The following is a 24184-nucleotide window of genomic DNA, read 5'->3' on the forward strand; positions in this document are numbered from 1 at the left end:
GACGTGGGATAAAATCCTATGTCTCGCCAGTGGCACACATGTCCCCGGTCGCCGCCGCTGAAGCCCGTCCCCAGACTGCACCCCGCCTCTCGAGTGTCAGTCTGTCTGACTGCCTTGCTGATTGCCTATCTATTGGAGGATGCGAGAGGCTAGACTATGTATGGGTCTGCCTGTATATCTACTGGAGGAGGAGGCGAATATTATGTCTCTCCATTTGCCTGCCTCTCTATCTATCTATCTCTCTATCTATCTGTCTGTCTATCAGTCTATGTAAAAATCGACCTATGTAGTGCAGGCACAGCAGTAGGCAAGTGTGTCTTTTGATTTGTGTGTCTGTTGGAGGAGAAAGTTAGTGTTTCTCTCTCCCTATCTACCTATTTTAGGAAGAGGAGGATGCAAGCGTGTGTGTGTGTGTGTGCGTGCGGGTCTCTTTATCAAAGTATGTGTAACTGAAAGGGGAAGGGCCTACTGTGTCTGTCTAACAGTCTATGTGTGCATCTAATGGAGGAGGAGTAAGCTAGTAAGTCTCTCTGTCTATATATGAGCTATCTATCTATGCAGCTGTATGTATTCGAGAAGAAGGAGGAGGCTAGAGTGTCTATCTGTCTTTCGGCCAGAGCAGGAGAAGAGTAGTGTGTCTGTCTGTCTGTGTGTCTGTGAGTGTGTCTCTATCTATATCAAATGGAGAAGAAGAAATATTCCCATGTGTCTGGCTATCTCTCAGTATCTCTAACAGGAGAAGGTAGTGGCTACTGTGTGTATCGGTCAATCTCACTTTCCATCTATCTAATGGAGGAGGAGAAAGAATGTATTAAGTTTGTCTATCTATTATCTAATGGAGGAGGAGATTAGTGTGTCTCTCTACCTACTTAATTCAGGAGTTAGAGGAGGCTAGGTGTGTGTGTCTGTGTGTGTGCGTGTGTCTGCCTATGTATGTATCTGTCTACCTATATAATGGATGAGGAGGAGGAAGTTAGGATATACGGCTGTTTCTCAATGGATGAAGAGGCTAGTGTGTCTGTCTGTCTCTTTATTTGTCTCTCTGTCTATCTAAAGGAGGAAGCCTCCCAGTATTCGACCCACCTGGAGGGATGCCAATTGCCACCCTGAAGCAGCAGAGGGCGCCCTCATTGCAGGCCCAGGGGAACACTGGATGGAAATCTGCAGGCTTGCCTGGGCAGCCCGTGCATCCCGCTTCAGCCCTCTCTGTAGCTGCCCCCTCCCCGCCCCCTGACCACCCCGCACTCGCTTCCCGGGACCTGGAAAACACAGAGATGAGCACCTCGTGGACCTAGGGTAGTAGAGGCCTACCCCAGGGCCAGCCAAGAGGGAGATCTGAACATATACACGGGCTCGGTGAGTCAGCCCCGACTTCTCAGTGCAGACCCTGATCACACCGCGCCGGCCTCGGGTGGGCTGGCTGAGCTGGAAACTTGCATACTCTGAACCTGGCGCAGGAGAGGCCGCCCCCAGGCCAGGCGCTTGTGGAGATGGGAGCAAACTGATCGGCTCACCCGAGGCAGTCCGCTCCCCGCGACGTCCGTGTCCCTTGGGCTCACCTGGACAGCCTCCCAGGACCTGGCTGACAAGGAGAATTAATTGCCGCACACCTGGGGTAGCAGAGGCCGCCCCGAGGCCAGGAGAGGTGGGACGGTAGGAAAATGACCGACTCGCCGAGGCATCCCTCTTGCGTTCTGGGCTGCCTCCATATCTGCCGCTGACCACTTCCCCTGTCCTTCCCTCGCCGGCTCCCAGGAGCAGGCTGACTTCAAAGGCTTTCGTCCGGCGAACTTGGGTTAGCGGAGGCCGCCCAGTGGCAAGGCAGCTAGGGACATGGGAGAAAATCCTCTGGTTCACCAGGGGCACCCTATTCCCCGGGCCCCGCCGCCGAACCACGTAGCCAGACGGCACCCCGCCTCTAGTGTGTCTGTCTGTTTGACTGCTTGCCTGACTGACTACCTATTGGAGGATGGTTGAAGCTAGTCTATGTGTGTGTCTGTCTGTTTCTCCAACGGAGGAAGAGGCGACTAGTGTGTCTCTCTATTTGCCTGCCTCTCTATCGATCTGGCTAGCTCTCTATCTATGTGGAGAGGCATAGCAGTAAGCTAGTGTGTCATTTACTTTTCTGTCTGTTGGAGTAGAATTTTAGTGTGTCTGTATAGCTATCTAGCTCTTTGAGGAAGAGGAGAAGGCTTGTGTGTGTGTGTTTGTGTGTGTGCGCGCGTGCTCGTGGGGATCTGTCTATTTATGTATCTGTATCTAAAGGGTGAGGAGGCTACTGTATCTGTCTATCAGTCTATGTATGTATCTGATGGAGGAAGAGTAGGCTAGTATGTCTGTCTGGCTGTCTATTATCAGATATGTATGTATGTACCTATACCTAATGGAAAAAAATGAGGAGGCTTGATTATCTATCCCTCGGTCTGTCAGAGGAGGAGCAGACTAGTGTTTGTCTCTCTGTGTGTCTTGGAGTTCTGTCTATGTATATCTTATAGAGAAGAAGGAGAATATCTATGTTCTGGCTATCTGTCTGTCTCTCTAACAGGAGAAGGTACAGGCTAGTGTGTGAATCCGTCAGTCTCACTTTCCATCTATCTAAAGGAGGAGTAGAAAGAGTCTATTCCGTTTGTCTATTTATTATCTAATGGAGAAGGCGACTAGTGTGTCTCTCTACCTACTTAATTGAGGATTGGGAGGAGGCAAGGTTGTGTGTGTGTGTGTGTGTGTGTGTGTGTGTCTGTCTATGTATGTATCTGTCTACCTATATAATGGATGAGGAGGAGGAGGTTAGGATATATGGGTGTTTCTCATTGGATGAAGAGGCTAGTGTGTCTGTCTGTCTATATATTTGTCTCTCTCTGTAATGGAGGAAGCCTCCCTTTATTAGACCCAGCTGGAGGGATGCCAATTCCCACCCTGAAGCAGCTGAGGGTGCCCTCATTGCACGCCGAGGGGGACACTGGATGGAAATCCACAGGCTTCCCTGGACAGCCCGTGCATCCCTCTTCCTCCCTCTCTGTAGGCGCCACCGCCACTCCACCCCCCTCCCCGCCCCCTGAGCAGCCCGCACTTGCCTCCCGGGAGCCGGAAAACACCCAGATGTGTACCTCGTGTACCTAGGGTAGCAGAGACCAACCCTAGGACCGGTCAACGGGGAGATCTGAGCAAATACACGGGCTCGGTGGAGCAGCCCCGCCTCCTCAATGCAGCCCCTAAGAACACCGCGCCTGCCTCCGGGACACAGGCTGAGCTGGAAACATGCATATTGGGAACCTGGGGAAGGAGAGGCCGCCCCCAGGCCAGGCGCTTGTGGAGATGGGAGCGAACTGATCGGCTCACCCGAGGCAGTCCTCTCGAAGCGACATCCCTGTCCCCTGAACACACCTCGACAGCTTCCTAGGACCTGGCTGACAAGGACAACTCAATCCCGCACACCTGATGTAGCAGAGGCCGCCCCGAGGCCAGGAGAGGGGGCGATGGGAGGAAATTGATCGATTCGCCGAGGCATCCACCTTAGAAGCTCTGCCGCTTCCGTAGCTGCCGCTGACCTCTTCCAATTTCCTTACCACGCCTGCTGCCCCGAGCAGGCTAACTTCAAAGCTTCAGTCCGTCGAATTTGGGGGAGCGGAGGTCGCCCCCAGGCAAGGCAGCTAGGGACGTGGGATAAAATCCTATGTCTCGCCAGTGGCACACATGTCCCCGGTCGCCGCCGCTGAAGCCCGTCCCCAGACTGCACCCCGCCTCTCGAGTGTCAGTCTGTCTGACTGCCTTGCTGATTGCCTATCCATTGGATGATGTGAGAGGCGAGACTATGTATGGGTCTGCCTATATATCTACTGGAGGAGGAGGCGAATATTATGTCTCTCCATTTGCCTGCCTCTCTATCTATCTATCTCTCTATCTATCAGTCTGTCTATCAGTCTATGTAAAAATCGACCTATGTAGTGCAGGCACAGCAGTAGGCAAGTGTGTCTTTTGATTTGTGTGTCTGTTGGAGGAGCAAGTTAGTGTTTCTCTCTCCCTATCTACCTATTTTAGGAAGAGGAGGATGCAAGCGTGTGTGTGTGTGTGTGCGTGCGGTTCTCTTTATCAAAGTATGTGTAACTGAAAGGGGAAGGGCCTACTGTGTCTGTCTAACAGTCTATGTGTGCATCTAATGGAGGAGGAGTAAGCTAGTAAGTCTCTCTGTCTATATATGAGCTATCTATCTATGCAGCTGTATGTATTCGAGAAGAAGGAGGAGGCTAGAGTGTCTATCTGTCTTTCGGCCAGAGCAGGAGAAGAGTAGTGTGTCTGTCTGTCTGTGTGTCTGTGAGTGTGTCTCTATCTATATCAAATGGAGAAGAAGAAATATTCCCATGTGTCTGGCTATCTCTCAGTATCTCTAACAGGAGAAGGTAGTGGCTACTGTGTGTATCGGTCAATCTCACTTTCCATCTATCTAATGGAGGAGGAGAAAGAATGTATTAAGTTTGTCTATCTATTATCTAATGGAGGAGGAGATTAGTGTGTCTCTCTACCTACTTAATTCAGGAGTTAGAGGAGGCTAGGTGTGTGTGTCTGTGTGTGTGCGTGTGTCTGCCTATGTATGTATCTGTCTACCTATATAATGGATGAGGAGGAGGAAGTTAGGATATACGGCTGTTTCTCAATGGATGAAGAGGCTAGTGTGTCTGTCTGTCTCTTTATTTGTCTCTCTGTCTATCTAAAGGAGGAAGCCTCCCAGTATTCGACCCACCTGGAGGGATGCCAATTGCCACCCTGAAGCAGCAGAGGGCGCCCTCATTGCAGGCCCAGGGGAACACTGGATGGAAATCTGCAGGCTTGCCTGGGCAGCCCGTGCATCCCGCTTCAGCCCTCTCTGTAGCTGCCCCCGCCCCGCCCCCGCCCCGCCCCCTCCCCGCCCCCTGACCACCCCGCACTCGCTTCCCGGGACCTGGAAAACACAGAGATGAGCACCTCGTGGACCTAGGGTAGTAGAGGCCTACCCCAGGGCCAGCCAAGAGGGAGATCTGAACATATACACGGGCTCGGTGAGTCAGCCCCGACTTCTCAGTGCAGACCCTGATCACACCGCGCCGGCCTCGGGTGGGCTGGCTGAGCTGGAAACTTGCATACTCTGAACCTGGCGCAGGAGAGGCCGCCCCCAGGCCAGGCGCTTGTGGAGATGGGAGCAAACTGATCGGCTCACCCGAGGCAGTCCGCTCCCCGCGACGTCCGTGTCCCTTGGGCTCACCTGGACAGCCTCCCAGGACCTGGCTGACAAGGAGAATTAATTGCCGCACACCTGGGGTAGCAGAGGCCGCCCCGAGGCCAGGAGAGGTGGGACGGTAGGAAAATGACCGACTCGCCGAGGCATCCCTCTTGCGTTCTGGGCTGCCTCCATATCTGCCGCTGACCACTTCCCCTGTCCTTCCCTCGCCGGCTCCCAGGAGCAGGCTGACTTCAAAGGCTTTCGTCCGGCGAACTTGGGTTAGCGGAGGCCGCCCAGTGGCAAGGCAGCTAGGGACATGGGAGAAAATCCTCTGGTTCACCAGGGGCACCCTATTCCCCGGGCCCCGCCGCCGAACCACGTAGCCAGACGGCACCCCGCCTCTAGTGTGTCTGTCTGTTTGACTGCTTGCCTGACTGACTACCTATTGGAGGATGGTTGAAGCTAGTCTATGTGTGTGTCTGTCTGTTTCTCCAACGGAGGAAGAGGCGACTAGTGTGTCTCTCTATTTGCCTGCCTCTCTATCGATCTGGCTAGCTCTCTATCTATGTGGAGAGGCATAGCAGTAAGCTAGTGTGTCATTTACTTTTCTGTCTGTTGGAGTAGAATTTTAGTGTGTCTGTATAGCTATCTAGCTCTTTGAGGAAGAGGAGAAGGCTTGTGTGTGTGTGTTTGTGTGTGTGCGCGCGTGCTCGTGGGGATCTGTCTATTTATGTATCTGTATCTAAAGGGTGAGGAGGCTACTGTATCTGTCTATCAGTCTATGTATGTATCTGATGGAGGAAGAGTAGGCTAGTATGTCTGTCTGGCTGTCTATTATCAGATATGTATGTATGTACCTATACCTAATGGAAAAAAATGAGGAGGCTTGATTATCTATCCCTCGGTCTGTCAGAGGAGGAGCAGACTAGTGTTTGTCTCTCTGTGTGTCTTGGAGTTCTGTCTATGTATATCTTATAGAGAAGAAGGAGAATATCTATGTTCTGGCTATCTGTCTGTCTCTCTAACAGGAGAAGGTACAGGCTAGTGTGTGAATCCGTCAGTCTCACTTTCCATCTATCTAAAGGAGGAGTAGAAAGAGTCTATTCCGTTTGTCTATTTATTATCTAATGGAGAAGGCGACTAGTGTGTCTCTCTACCTACTTAATTGAGGATTGGGAGGAGGCAAGGTTGTGTGTGTGTGTGTGTGTGTGTGTGTGTGTGTGTCTGTCTATGTATGTATCTGTCTACCTATATAATGGATGAGGAGGAGGAGGTTAGGATATATGGGTGTTTCTCATTGGATGAAGAGGCTAGTGTGTCTGTCTGTCTATATATTTGTCTCTCTCTGTAATGGAGGAAGCCTCCCTTTATTAGACCCAGCTGGAGGGATGCCAATTCCCACCCTGAAGCAGCAGAGGGTGCCCTCATTGCACGCCGAGGGGGACACTGGATGGAAATCCACAGGCTTCCCTGGACAGCCCGTGCATCCCTCTTCCTCCCTCTCTGTAGGCGCCACCGCCACTCCACCCCCCTCCCCGCCCCCTGACCAGCCCGCACTTGCCTCCCGGGAGCCGGAAAACACCCAGATGTGTACCTCGTGTACCTAGGGTAGCAGAGACCAACCCTAGGACCGGTCAACGGGGAGATCTGAGCAAATACACGGGCTCGGTGGAGCACCCCGCCTCCTCAATGCAGCCCCTAAGAACACCGCGCCTGCCTCCGGGACACAGGCTGAGCTGGAAACATGCATATTGGGAACCTGGGGAAGGAGAGGCCGCCCCCAGGCCAGGCGCTTGTGGAGATGGGAGCGAACTGATCGGCTCACCCGAGGCAGTCCTCTCGAAGCGACATCCCTGTCCCCTGAACACACCTCGACAGCTTCCTAGGACCTGGCTGACAAGGACAACTCAATCCCGCACACCTGGGGTAGCAGAGGCCGCCCCGAGGCCAGGAGAGGGGGCGATGGGAGGAAATTGATCGATTCGCCGAGGCATCCACCTTAGAAGCTCTGCCGCTTCCGTAGCTGCCGCTGACCTCTTCCAATTTCCTTACCACGCCTGCTGCCCCGAGCAGGCTAACTTCAAAGCTTCAGTCCGTCGAATTTGGGGGAGCGGAGGTCGCCCCCAGGCAAGGCAGCTAGGGACGTGGGATAAAATCCTATGTCTCGCCAGTGGCACACATGTCCCCGGTCGCCGCCGCTGAAGCCCGTCCCCAGACTGCACCCCGCCTCTCGAGTGTCAGTCTGTCTGACTGCCTTGCTGATTGCCTATCTATTGGAGGATGCGAGAGGCTAGACTATGTATGGGTCTGCCTGTATATCTACTGGAGGAGGAGGCGAATATTATGTCTCTCCATTTGCCTGCCTCTCTATCTATCTATCTCTCTATCTATCTGTCTGTCTATCAGTCTATGTAAAAATCGACCTATGTAGTGCAGGCACAGCAGTAGGCAAGTGTGTCTTTTGATTTGTGTGTCTGTTGGAGGAGAAAGTTAGTGTTTCTCTCTCCCTATCTACCTATTTTAGGAAGAGGAGGATGCAAGCGTGTGTGTGTGTGTGTGCGTGCGGGTGTCTTTATCAAAGTATGTGTAACTGAAAGGGGAAGGGCCTACTGTGTCTGTCTAACAGTCTATGTGTGCATCTAATGGAGGAGGAGTAAGCTAGTAAGTCTCTCTGTCTATATATGAGCTATCTATCTATGCAGCTGTATGTATTCGAGAAGAAGGAGGAGGCTAGAGTGTCTATCTGTCTTTCGGCCAGAGCAGGAGAAGAGTAGTGTGTCTGTCTGTCTGTGTGTCTGTGAGTGTGTCTCTATCTATATCAAATGGAGAAGAAGAAATATTCCCATGTGTCTGGCTATCTCTCAGTATCTCTAACAGGAGAAGGTAGTGGCTACTGTGTGTATCGGTCAATCTCACTTTCCATCTATCTAATGGAGGAGGAGAAAGAATGTATTAAGTTTGTCTATCTATTATCTAATGGAGGAGGAGATTAGTGTGTCTCTCTACCTACTTAATTCAGGAGTTAGAGGAGGCTAGGTGTGTGTGTCTGTGTGTGTGCATGTGTCTGCCTATGTATGTATCTGTCTACCTATATAATGGATGAGGAGGAGGAAGTTAGGATATACGGCTGTTTCTCAATGGATGAAGAGGCTAGTGTGTCTGTCTGTCTCTTTATTTGTCTCTCTGTCTATCTAAAGGAGGAAGCCTCCCAGTATTCGACCCACCTGGAGGGATGCCAATTGCCACCCTGAAGCAGCAGAGGGCGCCCTCATTGCAGGCCCAGGGGAACACTGGATGGAAATCTGCAGGCTTGCCTGGGCAGCCCGTGCATCCCGCTTCAGCCCTCTCTGTAGCTGCCCCCTCCCCGCCCCCTGACCACCCCGCACTCGCTTCCCGGGACCTGGAAAACACAGAGATGAGCACCTCGTGGACCTAGGGTAGTAGAGGCCTACCCCAGGGCCAGCCAAGAGGGAGATCTGAACATATACACGGGCTCGGTGAGTCAGCCCCGACTTCTCAGTGCAGACCCTGATCACACCGCGCCGGCCTCGGGTGGGCTGGCTGAGCTGGAAACTTGCATACTCTGAACCTGGCGCAGGAGAGGCCGCCCCCAGGCCAGGCGCTTGTGGAGATGGGAGCAAACTGATCGGCTCACCCGAGGCAGTCCGCTCCCCGCGACGTCCGTGTCCCTTGGGCTCACCTGGACAGCCTCCCAGGACCTGGCTGACAAGGAGAATTAATTGCCGCACACCTGGGGTAGCAGAGGCCGCCCCGAGGCCAGGAGAGGTGGGACGGTAGGAAAATGACCGACTCGCCGAGGCATCCCTCTTGCGTTCTGGGCTGCCTCCATATCTGCCGCTGACCACTTCCCCTGTCCTTCCCTCGCCGGCTCCCAGGAGCAGGCTGACTTCAAAGGCTTTCGTCCGGCGAACTTGGGTTAGCGGAGGCCGCCCAGTGGCAAGGCAGCTAGGGACATGGGAGAAAATCCTCTGGTTCACCAGGGGCACCCTATTCCCCGGGCCCCGCCGCCGAACCACGTAGCCAGACGGCACCCCGCCTCTAGTGTGTCTGTCTGTTTGACTGCTTGCCTGACTGACTACCTATTGGAGGATGGTTGAAGCTAGTCTATGTGTGTGTCTGTCTGTTTCTCCAACGGAGGAAGAGGCGACTAGTGTGTCTCTCTATTTGCCTGCCTCTCTATCGATCTGGCTAGCTCTCTATCTATGTGGAGAGGCATAGCAGTAAGCTAGTGTGTCATTTACTTTTCTGTCTGTTGGAGTAGAATTTTAGTGTGTCTGTATAGCTATCTAGCTCTTTGAGGAAGAGGAGAAGGCTTGTGTGTGTGTGTTTGTGTGTGTGCGCGCGTGCTCGTGGGGATCTGTCTATTTATGTATCTGTATCTAAAGGGTGAGGAGGCTACTGTATCTGTCTATCAGTCTATGTATGTATCTGATGGAGGAAGAGTAGGCTAGTATGTCTGTCTGGCTGTCTATTATCAGATATGTATGTATGTACCTATACCTAATGGAAAAAAATGAGGAGGCTTGATTATCTATCCCTCGGTCTGTCAGAGGAGGAGCAGACTAGTGTTTGTCTCTCTGTGTGTCTTGGAGTTCTGTCTATGTATATCTTATAGAGAAGAAGGAGAATATCTATGTTCTGGCTATCTGTCTGTCTCTCTAACAGGAGAAGGTACAGGCTAGTGTGTGAATCCGTCAGTCTCACTTTCCATCTATCTAAAGGAGGAGTAGAAAGAGTCTATTCCGTTTGTCTATTTATTATCTAATGGAGAAGGCGACTAGTGTGTCTCTCTACCTACTTAATTGAGGATTGGGAGGAGGCAAGGTTGTGTGTGTGTGTGTGTGTGTGTGTGTGTCTGTCTATGTATGTATCTGTCTACCTATATAATGGATGAGGAGGAGGAGGTTAGGATATATGGGTGTTTCTCATTGGATGAAGAGGCTAGTGTGTCTGTCTGTCTATATATTTGTCTCTCTCTGTAATGGAGGAAGCCTCCCTTTATTAGACCCAGCTGGAGGGATGCCAATTCCCACCCTGAAGCAGCTGAGGGTGCCCTCATTGCACGCCGAGGGGGACACTGGATGGAAATCCACAGGCTTCCCTGGACAGCCCGTGCATCCCTCTTCCTCCCTCTCTGTAGGCGCCACCGCCACTCCACCCCCCTCCCCGCCCCCTGACCAGCCCGCACTTGCCTCCCGGGAGCCGGAAAACACCCAGATGTGTACCTCGTGTACCTAGGGTAGCAGAGACCAACCCTAGGACCGGTCAACGGGGAGATCTGAGCAAATACACGGGCTCGGTGGAGCAGCCCCGCCTCCTCAATGCAGCCCCTAAGAACACCGCGCCTGCCTCCGGGACACAGGCTGAGCTGGAAACATGCATATTGGGAACCTGGGGAAGGAGAGGCCGCCCCCAGGCCAGGCGCTTGTGGAGATGGGAGCGAACTGATCGGCTCACCCGAGGCAGTCCTCTCGAAGCGACATCCCTGTCCCCTGAACACACCTCGACAGCTTCCTAGGACCTGGCTGACAAGGACAACTCAATCCCGCACACCAGGGGTAGCAGAGGCCGCCCCGAGGCCAGGAGAGGGGGCGATGGGAGGAAATTGATCGATTCGCCGAGGCATCCACCTTAGAAGCTCTGCCGCTTCCGTAGCTGCCGCTGACCTCTTCCAATTTCCTTACCACGCCTGCTGCCCCGAGCAGGCTAACTTCAAAGCTTCAGTCCGTCGAATTTGGGGGAGCGGAGGTCGCCCCCAGGCAAGGCAGCTAGGGACGTGGGATAAAATCCTATGTCTCGCCAGTGGCACACATGTCCCCGGTCGCCGCCGCTGAAGCCCGTCCCCAGACTGCACCCCGCCTCTCGAGTGTCAGTCTGTCTGACTGCCTTGCTGATTGCCTATCTATTGGAGGATGCGAGAGGCTAGACTATGTATGGGTCTGCCTGTATATCTACTGGAGGAGGAGGCGAATATTATCTCTCTCCATTTGCCTGCCTCTCTATCTATCTATCTCTCTATCTATCTGTCTGTCTAACAGTCTATGTAAAAATCGACCTATGTAGTGCAGGCACAGCAGTAGGCAAGTGTGTCTTTTGATTTGTGTGTCTGTTGGAGGAGAAAGTTAGTGTTTCTATCTCCCTATCTACCTATTTTAGGAAGAGGAGGATGCAAGCGTGTGTGTGTGTGTGTGCGTGCGGGTGTCTTTATTAAAGTATGTGTAACTGAAAGGGGAAGGGCCTACTGTGTCTGTCTAACAGTCTATGTGTGCATCTAATGGAGGAGGAGTAAGCTAGTAAGTCTCTCTGTCTATATATGAGCTATCTATCTATGCAGCTGTATGTATTCGAGAAGAAGGAGGAGGCTAGAGTGTCTATCTGTCTTTCGGCCAGAGCAGGAGAAGAGTAGTGTGTCTGTCTGTCTGTGTGTCTGTGAGTGTGTCTCTATCTATATCAAATGGAGAAGAAGAAATATTCCCATGTGTCTGGCTATCTCTCAGTATCTCTAACAGGAGAAGGTAGTGGCTACTGTGTGTATCGGTCAATCTCACTTTCCATCTATCTAATGGAGGAGGAGAAAGAATGTATTAAGTTTGTCTATCTATTATCTAATGGAGGAGGAGATTAGTGTGTCTCTCTACCTACTTAATTCAGGAGTTAGAGGAGGCTAGGTGTGTGTGTCTGTGTGTGTGCGTGTGTCTGCCTATGTATGTATCTGTCTACCTATATAATGGATGAGGAGGAGGAAGTTAGGATATACGGCTGTTTCTCAATGGATGAAGAGGCTAGTGTGTCTGTCTGTCTCTTTATTTGTCTCTCTGTCTATCTAAAGGAGGAAGCCTCCCAGTATTCGACCCACCTGGAGGGATGCCAATTGCCACCCTGAAGCAGCAGAGGGCGCCCTCATTGCAGGCCCAGGGGAACACTGGATGGAAATCTGCAGGCTTGCCTGGGCAGCCCGTGCATCCCGCTTCAGCCCTCTCTGTAGCTGCCCCCGCCCCGCCCCCGCCCCGCCCCCTCCCCGCCCCCTGACCACCCCGCACTCGCTTCCCGGGACCTGGAAAACACAGAGGTGAGCACCTCGTGGACCTAGGGTAGTAGAGGCCTACCCCAGGGCCAGCCAAGAGGGAGATCTGAACATATACACGGGCTCGGTGAGTCAGCCCCGACTTCTCAGTGCAGACCCTGATCACACCGCGCCGGCCTCGGGTGGGCTGGCTGAGCTGGAAACTTGCATACTCTGAACCTGGCGCAGGAGAGGCCGCCCCCAGGCCAGGCGCTTGTGGAGATGGGAGCAAACTGATCGGCTCACCCGAGGCAGTCCGCTCCCCGCGACGTCCGTGTCCCTTGGGCTCACCTGGACAGCCTCCCAGGACCTGGCTGACAAGGAGAATTAATTGCCGCACACCTGGGGTAGCAGAGGCCGCCCCGAGGCCAGGAGAGGTGGGACGGTAGGAAAATGACCGACTCGCCGAGGCATCCCTCTTGCGTTCTGGGCTGCCTCCATATCTGCCGCTGACCACTTCCCCTGTCCTTCCCTCGCCGGCTCCCAGGAGCAGGCTGACTTCAAAGGCTTTCGTCCGGCGAACTTGGGTTAGCGGAGGCCGCCCAGTGGCAAGGCAGCTAGGGACATGGGAGAAAATCCTCTGGTTCACCAGGGGCACCCTATTCCCCGGGCCCCGCCGCCGAACCACGTAGCCAGACGGCACCCCGCCTCTAGTGTGTCTGTCTGTTTGACTGCTTGCCTGACTGACTACCTATTGGAGGATGGTTGAAGCTAGTCTATGTGTGTGTCTGTCTGTTTCTCCAACGGAGGAAGAGGCGACTAGTGTGTCTCTCTATTTGCCTGCCTCTCTATCGATCTGGCTAGCTCTCTATCTATGTGGAGAGGCATAGCAGTAAGCTAGTGTGTCATTTACTTTTCTGTCTGTTGGAGTAGAATTTTAGTGTGTCTGTATAGCTATCTAGCTCTTTGAGGAAGAGGAGAAGGCTTGTGTGTGTGTGTTTGTGTGTGTGCGCGCGTGCTCGTGGGGATCTGTCTATTTATGTATCTGTATCTAAAGGGTGAGGAGGCTACTGTATCTGTCTATCAGTCTATGTATGTATCTGATGGAGGAAGAGTAGGCTAGTATGTCTGTCTGGCTGTCTATTATCAGATATGTATGTATGTACCTATACCTAATGGAAAAAAATGAGGAGGCTTGATTATCTATCCCTCGGTCTGTCAGAGGAGGAGCAGACTAGTGTTTGTCTCTCTGTGTGTCTTGGAGTTCTGTCTATGTATATCTTATAGAGAAGAAGGAGAATATCTATGTTCTGGCTATCTGTCTGTCTCTCTAACAGGAGAAGGTACAGGCTAGTGTGTGAATCCGTCAGTCTCACTTTCCATCTATCTAAAGGAGGAGTAGAAAGAGTCTATTCCGTTTGTCTATTTATTATCTAATGGAGAAGGCGACTAGTGTGTCTCTCTACCTACTTAATTGAGGATTGGGAGGAGGCAAGGTTGTGTGTGTGTGTGTGTGTGTGTGTGTGTCTGTCTATGTATGTATCTGTCTACCTATATAATGGATGAGGAGGAGGAGGTTAGGATATATGGGTGTTTCTCATTGGATGAAGAGGCTAGTGTGTCTGTCTGTCTATATATTTGTCTCTCTCTGTAATGGAGGAAGCCTCCCTTTATTAGACCCAGCTGGAGGGATGCCAATTCCCACCCTGAAGCAGCAGAGGGTGCCCTCATTGCACGCCGAGGGGGACACTGGATGGAAATCCACAGGCTTCCCTGGACAGCCCGTGCATCCCTCTTCCTCCCTCTCTGTAGGCGCCACCGCCACTCCACCCCGCTCCCCGCCCCCTGACCAGCCCGCACTTGCCTCCCGGGAGCCGGAAAACACCCAGATGTGTACCTCGTGTACCTAGGGTAGCAGAGACCAACCCTAGGACCGGTCAACGGGGAGATCTGAGCAAATACACGGGCTCGGTGGAGCAGCCCCGCCTCCTCAATGCAGCCCCTAAGAACACCGCGCCTGCCTCCGGGACACAGGCTGAGCTGGAAACATGCATATTGGGAACCTGGGGAAGGAGAGGCCGCCCCCAGGCCAGGCGCTTGTGGAGATGGGAGCGAACTGATCGGCTCACCCGAGGCAGTCCTCTCGAAGCGACATCCCTGTCCCCTGAACACACCTCGACAGCTTCCTAGGACCTGGCTGACAAGGACAACTCAATCCCGCACACCAGGGGTAGCAGAGGCCGCCCCGAGGCCAGGAGAGGGGGCGATGGGAGGAAATTGATCGATTCGCCGAGGCATCCACCTTAGAAGCTCTGCCGCTTCCGTAGCTGCCGCTGACCTCTTCCAATTTCCTTACCACGCCTGCTGCCCCGAGCAGGCTAACTTCAAAGCTTCAGTCCGTCGAATTTGGGGGAGCGGAGGTCGCCCCCAGGCAAGGCAGCTAGGGACGTGGGATAAAATCCTATGTTTCGCCAGTGGCACACATGTCCCCGGTCGCCGCCGCTGAAGCCCGTCCCCAGACTGCACCCCGCCTCTCGAGTGTCAGTCTGTCTGACTGCCTTGCTGATTGCCTATCTATTGGAGGATGCGAGAGGCTAGACTATGTATGGGTCTGCCTGTATATCTACTGGAGGAGGAGGCGAATATTATGTCTCTCCATTTGCCTGCCTCTCTATCTATCTATCTCTCTATCTATCTGTCTGTCTAACAGTCTATGTAAAAATCGACCTATGTAGTGCAGGCACAGCAGTAGGCAAGTGTGTCTTTTGATTTGTGTGTCTGTTGGAGGAGAAAGTTAGTGTTTCTATCTCCCTATCTACCTATTTTAGGAAGAGGAGGATGCAAGCGTGTGTGTGTGTGTGTGCGTGCGGGTGTCTTTATTAAAGTATGTGTAACTGAAAGGGGAAGGGCCTACTGTGTCTGTCTAACAGTCTATGTGTGCATCTAATGGAGGAGGAGTAAGCTAGTAAGTCTCTCTGTCTATATATGAGCTATCTATCTATGCAGCTGTATGTATTCGAGAAGAAGGAGGAGGCTAGAGTGTCTATCTGTCTTTCGGCCAGAGCAGGAGAAGAGTAGTGTGTCTGTCTGTCTGTGTGTCTGTGAGTGTGTCTCTATCTATATCAAATGGAGAAGAAGAAATATTCCCATGTGTCTGGCTATCTCTCAGTATCTCTAACAGGAGAAGGTAGTGGCTACTGTGTGTATCGGTCAATCTCACTTTCCATCTATCTAATGGAGGAGGAGAAAGAATGTATTAAGTTTGTCTATCTATTATCTAATGGAGGAGGAGATTAGTGTGTCTCTCTACCTACTTAATTCAGGAGTTAGAGGAGGCTAGGTGTGTGTGTCTGTGTGTGTGCGTGTGTCTGCCTATGTATGTATCTGTCTACCTATATAATGGATGAGGAGGAGGAAGTTAGGATATACGGCTGTTTCTCAATGGATGAAGAGGCTAGTGTGTCTGTCTGTCTCTTTATTTGTCTCTCTGTCTATCTAAAGGAGGAAGCCTCCCAGTATTCGACCCACCTGGAGGGATGCCAATTGCCACCCTGAAGCAGCAGAGGGCGCCCTCATTGCAGGCCCAGGGGAACACTGGATGGAAATCTGCAGGCTTGCCTGGGCAGCCCGTGCATCCCGCTTCAGCCCTCTCTGTAGCTGCCCCCGCCCCGCCCCCGCCCCGCCCCCTCCCCGCCCCCTGACCACCCCGCACTCGCTTCCCGGGACCTGGAAAACACAGAGATGAGCACCTCGTGGACCTAGGGTAGTAGAGGCCTACCCCAGGGCCAGCCAAGAGGGAGATCTGAACATATACACGGGCTCGGTGAGTCAGCCCCGACTTCTCAGTGCAGACCCTGATCACACCGCGCCGGCCTCGGGTGGGCTGGCTGAGCTGGAAACTTGCATACTCTGAACCTGGCGCAGGAGAGGCCGCCCCCAGGCCAGGCGCTTGTGGAGATGGGAGCAAACTGATCGGCTCACCCGAGGCAGTCCGCTCCCCGCGACGTCCGTGTCCCTTGGGCTCACCTGGACAGCCTCCCAGGACCTGGCTGACAAGGAGAATTAATTGCCGCACACCTGGGGTAGCAGAGGCCGCCCCGAGGCCAGGAGAGGTGGGACGGTAGGAAAATGACCGACTCGCCGAGGCATCCCTCTTGCGTTCTGGGCTGCCTCCATATCTGCCGCTGACCACTTCCCCTGTCCTTCCCTCGCCGGCTCCCAGGAGCAGGCTGACTTCAAAGGCTTTCGTCCGGCGAACTTGGGTTAGCGGAGGCCGCCCAGTGGCAAGGCAGCTAGGGACATGGGAGAAAATCCTCTGGTTCACCAGGGGCACCCTATTCCCCGGGCCCCGCCGCCGAACCACGTAGCCAGACGGCACCCCGCCTCTAGTGTGTCTGTCTGTTTGACTGCTTGCCTGACTGACTACCTATTGGAGGATGGTTGAAGCTAGTCTATGTGTGTGTCTGTCTGTTTCTCCAACGGAGGAAGAGGCGACTAGTGTGTCTCTCTATTTGCCTGCCTCTCTATCGATCTGGCTAGCTCTCTATCTATGTGGAGAGGCATAGCAGTAAGCTAGTGTGTCATTTACTTTTCTGTCTGTTGGAGTAGAATTTTAGTGTGTCTGTATAGCTATCTAGCTCTTTGAGGAAGAGGAGAAGGCTTGTGTGTGTGTGTTTGTGTGTGTGCGCGCGTGCTCGTGGGGATCTGTCTATTTATGTATCTGTATCTAAAGGGTGAGGAGGCTACTGTATCTGTCTATCAGTCTATGTATGTATCTGATGGAGGAAGAGTAGGCTAGTATGTCTGTCTGGCTGTCTATTATCAGATATGTATGTATGTACCTATACCTAATGGAAAAAAATGAGGAGGCTTGATTATCTATCCCTCGGTCTGTCAGAGGAGGAGCAGACTAGTGTTTGTCTCTCTGTGTGTCTTGGAGTTCTGTCTATGTATATCTTATAGAGAAGAAGGAGAATATCTATGTTCTGGCTATCTGTCTGTCTCTCTAACAGGAGAAGGTACAGGCTAGTGTGTGAATCCGTCAGTCTCACTTTCCATCTATCTAAAGGAGGAGTAGAAAGAGTCTATTCCGTTTGTCTATTTATTATCTAATGGAGAAGGCGACTAGTGTGTCTCTCTACCTACTTAATTGAGGATTGGGAGGAGGCAAGGTTGTGTGTGTGTGTGTGTGTGTGTGTGTGTGTGTGTCTGTCTATGTATGTATCTGTCTACCTATATAATGGATGAGGAGGAGGAGGTTAGGATATATGGGTGTTTCTCATTGGATGAAGAGGCTAGTGTGTCTGTCTGTCTATATATTTGTCTCTCTCTGTAATGGAGGAAGCCTCCCTTTATTAGACCCAGCTGGAGGGATGCCAATTCCCACCCTGAAGCAGCAGAGGGTGCCCTCATTGCACGCCGAGGGGGACACTGGATGGAAATCCACAGGCTTCCCTGGACAGCCCGTGCATCCCTCTTCCTCCCTCTCTGTAGGCGCCACCGCCACTCCACCCCCCTCCCCGCCCCCTGACCAGCCCGCACTTGCCTCCCGGGAGCCGGAAAACACCCAGATGTGTACCTCGTGTACCTAGGGTAGCAGAGACCAACCCTAGGACCGGTCAACGGGGAGATCTGAGCAAATACACGGGCTCGGTGGAGCACCCCGCCTCCTCAATGCAGCCCCTAAGAACACCGCGCCTGCCTCCGGGACACAGGCTGAGCTGGAAACATGCATATTGGGAACCTGGGGAAGGAGAGGCCGCCCCCAGGCCAGGCGCTTGTGGAGATGGGAGCGAACTGATCGGCTCACCCGAGGCAGTCCTCTCGAAGCGACATCCCTGTCCCCTGAACACACCTCGACAGCTTCCTAGGACCTGGCTGACAAGGACAACTCAATCCCGCACACCTGGGGTAGCAGAGGCCGCCCCGAGGCCAGGAGAGGGGGCGATGGGAGGAAATTGATCGATTCGCCGAGGCATCCACCTTAGAAGCTCTGCCGCTTCCGTAGCTGCCGCTGACCTCTTCCAATTTCCTTACCACGCCTGCTGCCCCGAGCAGGCTAACTTCAAAGCTTCAGTCCGTCGAATTTGGGGGAGCGGAGGTCGCCCCCAGGCAAGGCAGCTAGGGACGTGGGATAAAATCCTATGTCTCGCCAGTGGCACACATGTCCCCGGTCGCCGCCGCTGAAGCCCGTCCCCAGACTGCACCCCGCCTCTCGAGTGTCAGTCTGTCTGACTGCCTTGCTGATTGCCTATCTATTGGAGGATGCGAGAGGCTAGACTATGTATGGGTCTGCCTGTATATCTACTGGAGGAGGAGGCGAATATTATGTCTCTCCATTTGCCTGCCTCTCTATCTATCTATCTCTCTATCTATCTGTCTGTCTATCAGTCTATGTAAAAATCGACCTATGTAGTGCAGGCACAGCAGTAGGCAAGTGTGTCTTTTGATTTGTGTGTCTGTTGGAGGAGAAAGTTAGTGTTTCTCTCTCCCTATCTACCTATTTTAGGAAGAGGAGGATGCAAGCGTGTGTGTGTGTGTGTGCGTGCGGGTGTCTTTATCAAAGTATGTGTAACTGAAAGGGGAAGGGCCTACTGTGTCTGTCTAACAGTCTATGTGTGCATCTAATGGAGGAGGAGTAAGCTAGTAAGTCTCTCTGTCTATATATGAGCTATCTATCTATGCAGCTGTATGTATTCGAGAAGAAGGAGGAGGCTAGAGTGTCTATCTGTCTTTCGGCCAGAGCAGGAGAAGAGTAGTGTGTCTGTCTGTCTGTGTGTCTGTGAGTGTGTCTCTATCTATATCAAATGGAGAAGAAGAAATATTCCCATGTGTCTGGCTATCTCTCAGTATCTCTAACAGGAGAAGGTAGTGGCTACTGTGTGTATCGGTCAATCTCACTTTCCATCTATCTAATGGAGGAGGAGAAAGAATGTATTAAGTTTGTCTATCTATTATCTAATGGAGGAGGAGATTAGTGTGTCTCTCTACCTACTTAATTCAGGAGTTAGAGGAGGCTAGGTGTGTGTGTCTGTGTGTGTGCATGTGTCTGCCTATGTATGTATCTGTCTACCTATATAATGGATGAGGAGGAGGAAGTTAGGATATACGGCTGTTTCTCAATGGATGAAGAGGCTAGTGTGTCTGTCTGTCTCTTTATTTGTCTCTCTGTCTATCTAAAGGAGGAAGCCTCCCAGTATTCGACCCACCTGGAGGGATGCCAATTGCCACCCTGAAGCAGCAGAGGGCGCCCTCATTGCAGGCCCAGGGGAACACTGGATGGAAATCTGCAGGCTTGCCTGGGCAGCCCGTGCATCCCGCTTCAGCCCTCTCTGTAGCTGCCCCCTCCCCGCCCCCTGACCACCCCGCACTCGCTTCCCGGGACCTGGAAAACACAGAGATGAGCACCTCGTGGACCTAGGGTAGTAGAGGCCTACCCCAGGGCCAGCCAAGAGGGAGATCTGAACATATACACGGGCTCGGTGAGTCAGCCCCGACTTCTCAGTGCAGACCCTGATCACACCGCGCCGGCCTCGGGTGGGCTGGCTGAGCTGGAAACTTGCATACTCTGAACCTGGCGCAGGAGAGGCCGCCCCCAGGCCAGGCGCTTGTGGAGATGGGAGCAAACTGATCGGCTCACCCGAGGCAGTCCGCTCCCCGCGACGTCCGTGTCCCTTGGGCTCACCTGGACAGCCTCCCAGGACCTGGCTGACAAGGAGAATTAATTGCCGCACACCTGGGGTAGCAGAGGCCGCCCCGAGGCCAGGAGAGGTGGGACGGTAGGAAAATGACCGACTCGCCGAGGCATCCCTCTTGCGTTCTGGGCTGCCTCCATATCTGCCGCTGACCACTTCCCCTGTCCTTCCCTCGCCGGCTCCCAGGAGCAGGCTGACTTCAAAGGCTTTCGTCCGGCGAACTTGGGTTAGCGGAGGCCGCCCAGTGGCAAGGCAGCTAGGGACATGGGAGAAAATCCTCTGGTTCACCAGGGGCACCCTATTCCCCGGGCCCCGCCGCCGAACCACGTAGCCAGACGGCACCCCGCCTCTAGTGTGTCTGTCTGTTTGACTGCTTGCCTGACTGACTACCTATTGGAGGATGGTTGAAGCTAGTCTATGTGTGTGTCTGTCTGTTTCTCCAACGGAGGAAGAGGCGACTAGTGTGTCTCTCTATTTGCCTGCCTCTCTATCGATCTGGCTAGCTCTCTATCTATGTGGAGAGGCATAGCAGTAAGCTAGTGTGTCATTTACTTTTCTGTCTGTTGGAGTAGAATTTTAGTGTGTCTGTATAGCTATCTAGCTCTTTGAGGAAGAGGAGAAGGCTTGTGTGTGTGTGTTTGTGTGTGTGCGCGCGTGCTCGTGGGGATCTGTCTATTTATGTATCTGTATCTAAAGGGTGAGGAGGCTACTGTATCTGTCTATCAGTCTATGTATGTATCTGATGGAGGAAGAGTAGGCTAGTATGTCTGTCTGGCTGTCTATTATCAGATATGTATGTATGTACCTATACCTAATGGAAAAAAATGAGGAGGCTTGATTATCTATCCCTCGGTCTGTCAGAGGAGGAGCAGACTAGTGTTTGTCTCTCTGTGTGTCTTGGAGTTCTGTCTATGTATATCTTATAGAGAAGAAGGAGAATATCTATGTTCTGGCTATCTGTCTGTCTCTCTAACAGGAGAAGGTACAGGCTAGTGTGTGAATCCGTCAGTCTCACTTTCCATCTATCTAAAGGAGGAGTAGAAAGAGTCTATTCCGTTTGTCTATTTATTATCTAATGGAGAAGGCGACTAGTGTGTCTCTCTACCTACTTAATTGAGGATTGGGAGGAGGCAAGGTTGTGTGTGTGTGTGTGTGTGTGTGTGTGTCTGTCTATGTATGTATCTGTCTACCTATATAATGGATGAGGAGGAGGAGGTTAGGATATATGGGTGTTTCTCATTGGATGAAGAGGCTAGTGTGTCTGTCTGTCTATATATTTGTCTCTCTCTGTAATGGAGGAAGCCTCCCTTTATTAGACCCAGCTGGAGGGATGCCAATTCCCACCCTGAAGCAGCTGAGGGTGCCCTCATTGCACGCCGAGGGGGACACTGGATGGAAATCCACAGGCTTCCCTGGACAGCCCGTGCATCCCTCTTCCTCCCTCTCTGTAGGCGCCACCGCCACTCCACCCCCCTCCCCGCCCCCTGACCAGCCCGCACTTGCCTCCCGGGAGCCGGAAAACACCCAGATGTGTACCTCGTGTACCTAGGGTAGCAGAGACCAACCCTAGGACCGGTCAACGGGGAGATCTGAGCAAATACACGGGCTCGGTGGAGCAGCCCCGCCTCCTCAATGCAGCCCCTAAGAACACCGCGCCTGCCTCCGGGACACAGGCTGAGCTGGAAACATGCATATTGGGAACCTGGGGAAGGAGAGGCCGCCCCCAGGCCAGGCGCTTGTGGAGATGGGAGCGAACTGATCGGCTCACCCGAGGCAGTCCTCTCGAAGCGACATCCCTGTCCCCTGAACACACCTCGACAGCTTCCTAGGACCTGGCTGACAAGGACAACTCAATCCCGCACACCAGGGGTAGCAGAGGCCGCCCCGAGGCCAGGAGAGGGGGCGATGGGAGGAAATTGATCGATTCGCCGAGGCATCCACCTTAGAAGCTCTGCCGCTTCCGTAGCTGCCGCTGACCTCTTCCAATTTCCTTACCACGCCTGCTGCCCCGAGCAGGCTAACTTCAAAGCTTCAGTCCGTCGAATTTGGGGGAGCGGAGGTCGCCCCCAGGCAAGGCAGCTAGGGACGTGGGATAAAATCCTATGTCTCGCCAGTGGCACACATGTCCCCGGTCGCCGCCGCTGAAGCCCGTCCCCAGACTGCACCCCGCCTCTCGAGTGTCAGTCTGTCTGACTGCCTTGCTGATTGCCTATCTATTGGAGGATGCGAGAGGCTAGACTATGTATGGGTCTGCCTGTATATCTACTGGAGGAGGAGGCGAATATTATCTCTCTCCATTTGCCTGCCTCTCTATCTATCTATCTCTCTATCTATCTGTCTGTCTAACAGTCTATGTAAAAATCGACCTATGTAGTGCAGGCACAGCAGTAGGCAAGTGTGTCTTTTGATTTGTGTGTCTGTTGGAGGAGAAAGTTAGTGTTTCTATCTCCCTATCTACCTATTTTAGGAAGAGGAGGATGCAAGCGTGTGTGTGTGTGTGTGCGTGCGGGTGTCTTTATTAAAGTATGTGTAACTGAAAGGGGAAGGGCCTACTGTGTCTGTCTAACAGTCTATGTGTGCATCTAATGGAGGAGGAGTAAGCTAGTAAGTCTCTCTGTCTATATATGAGCTATCTATCTATGCAGCTGTATGTATTCGAGAAGAAGGAGGAGGCTAGAGTGTCTATCTGTCTTTCGGCCAGAGCAGGAGAAGAGTAGTGTGTCTGTCTGTCTGTGTGTCTGTGAGTGTGTCTCTATCTATATCAAATGGAGAAGAAGAAATATTCCCATGTGTCTGGCTATCTCTCAGTATCTCTAACAGGAGAAGGTAGTGGCTACTGTGTGTATCGGTCAATCTCACTTTCCATCTATCTAATGGAGGAGGAGAAAGAATGTATTAAGTTTGTCTATCTATTATCTAATGGAGGAGGAGATTAGTGTGTCTCTCTACCTACTTAATTCAGGAGTTAGAGGAGGCTAGGTGTGTGTGTCTGTGTGTGTGCGTGTGTCTGCCTATGTATGTATCTGTCTACCTATATAATGGATGAGGAGGAGGAAGTTAGGATATACGGCTGTTTCTCAATGGATGAAGAGGCTAGTGTGTCTGTCTGTCTCTTTATTTGTCTCTCTGTCTATCTAAAGGAGGAAGCCTCCCAGTATTCGACCCACCTGGAGGGATGCCAATTGCCACCCTGAAGCAGCAGAGGGCGCCCTCATTGCAGGCCCAGGGGAACACTGGATGGAAATCTGCAGGCTTGCCTGGGCAGCCCGTGCATCCCGCTTCAGCCCTCTCTGTAGCTGCCCCCGCCCCGCCCCCGCCCCGCCCCCTCCCCGCCCCCTGACCACCCCGCACTCGCTTCCCGGGACCTGGAAAACACAGAGGTGAGCACCTCGTGGACCTAGGGTAGTAGAGGCCTACCCCAGGGCCAGCCAAGAGGGAGATCTGAACATATACACGGGCTCGGTGAGTCAGCCCCGACTTCTCAGTGCAGACCCTGATCACACCGCGCCGGCCTCGGGTGGGCTGGCTGAGCTGGAAACTTGCATACTCTGAACCTGGCGCAGGAGAGGCCGCCCCCAGGCCAGGCGCTTGTGGAGATGGGAGCAAACTGATCGGCTCACCCGAGGCAGTCCGCTCCCCGCGACGTCCGTGTCCCTTGGGCTCACCTGGACAGCCTCCCAGGACCTGGCTGACAAGGAGAATTAATTGCCGCACACCTGGGGTAGCAGAGGCCGCCCCGAGGCCAGGAGAGGTGGGACGGTAGGAAAATGACCGACTCGCCGAGGCATCCCTCTTGCGTTCTGGGCTGCCTCCATATCTGCCGCTGACCACTTCCCCTGTCCTTCCCTCGCCGGCTCCCAGGAGCAGGCTGACTTCAAAGGCTTTCGTCCGGCGAACTTGGGTTAGCGGAGGCCGCCCAGTGGCAAGGCAGCTAGGGACATGGGAGAAAATCCTCTGGTTCACCAGGGGCACCCTATTCCCCGGGCCCCGCCGCCGAACCACGTAGCCAGACGGCACCCCGCCTCTAGTGTGTCTGTCTGTTTGACTGCTTGCCTGACTGACTACCTATTGGAGGATGGTTGAAGCTAGTCTATGTGTGTGTCTGTCTGTTTCTCCAACGGAGGAAGAGGCGACTAGTGTGTCTCTCTATTTGCCTGCCTCTCTATCGATCTGGCTAGCTCTCTATCTATGTGGAGAGGCATAGCAGTAAGCTAGTGTGTCATTTACTTTTCTGTCTGTTGGAGTAGAATTTTAGTGTGTCTGTATAGCTAT

This window comes from Camelus bactrianus, chromosome 1 (assembly GCF_048773025.1).
Source record: "Camelus bactrianus isolate YW-2024 breed Bactrian camel chromosome 1, ASM4877302v1, whole genome shotgun sequence".
In the NCBI taxonomy this organism is placed as follows: domain Eukaryota; kingdom Metazoa; phylum Chordata; class Mammalia; order Artiodactyla; family Camelidae; genus Camelus; species Camelus bactrianus.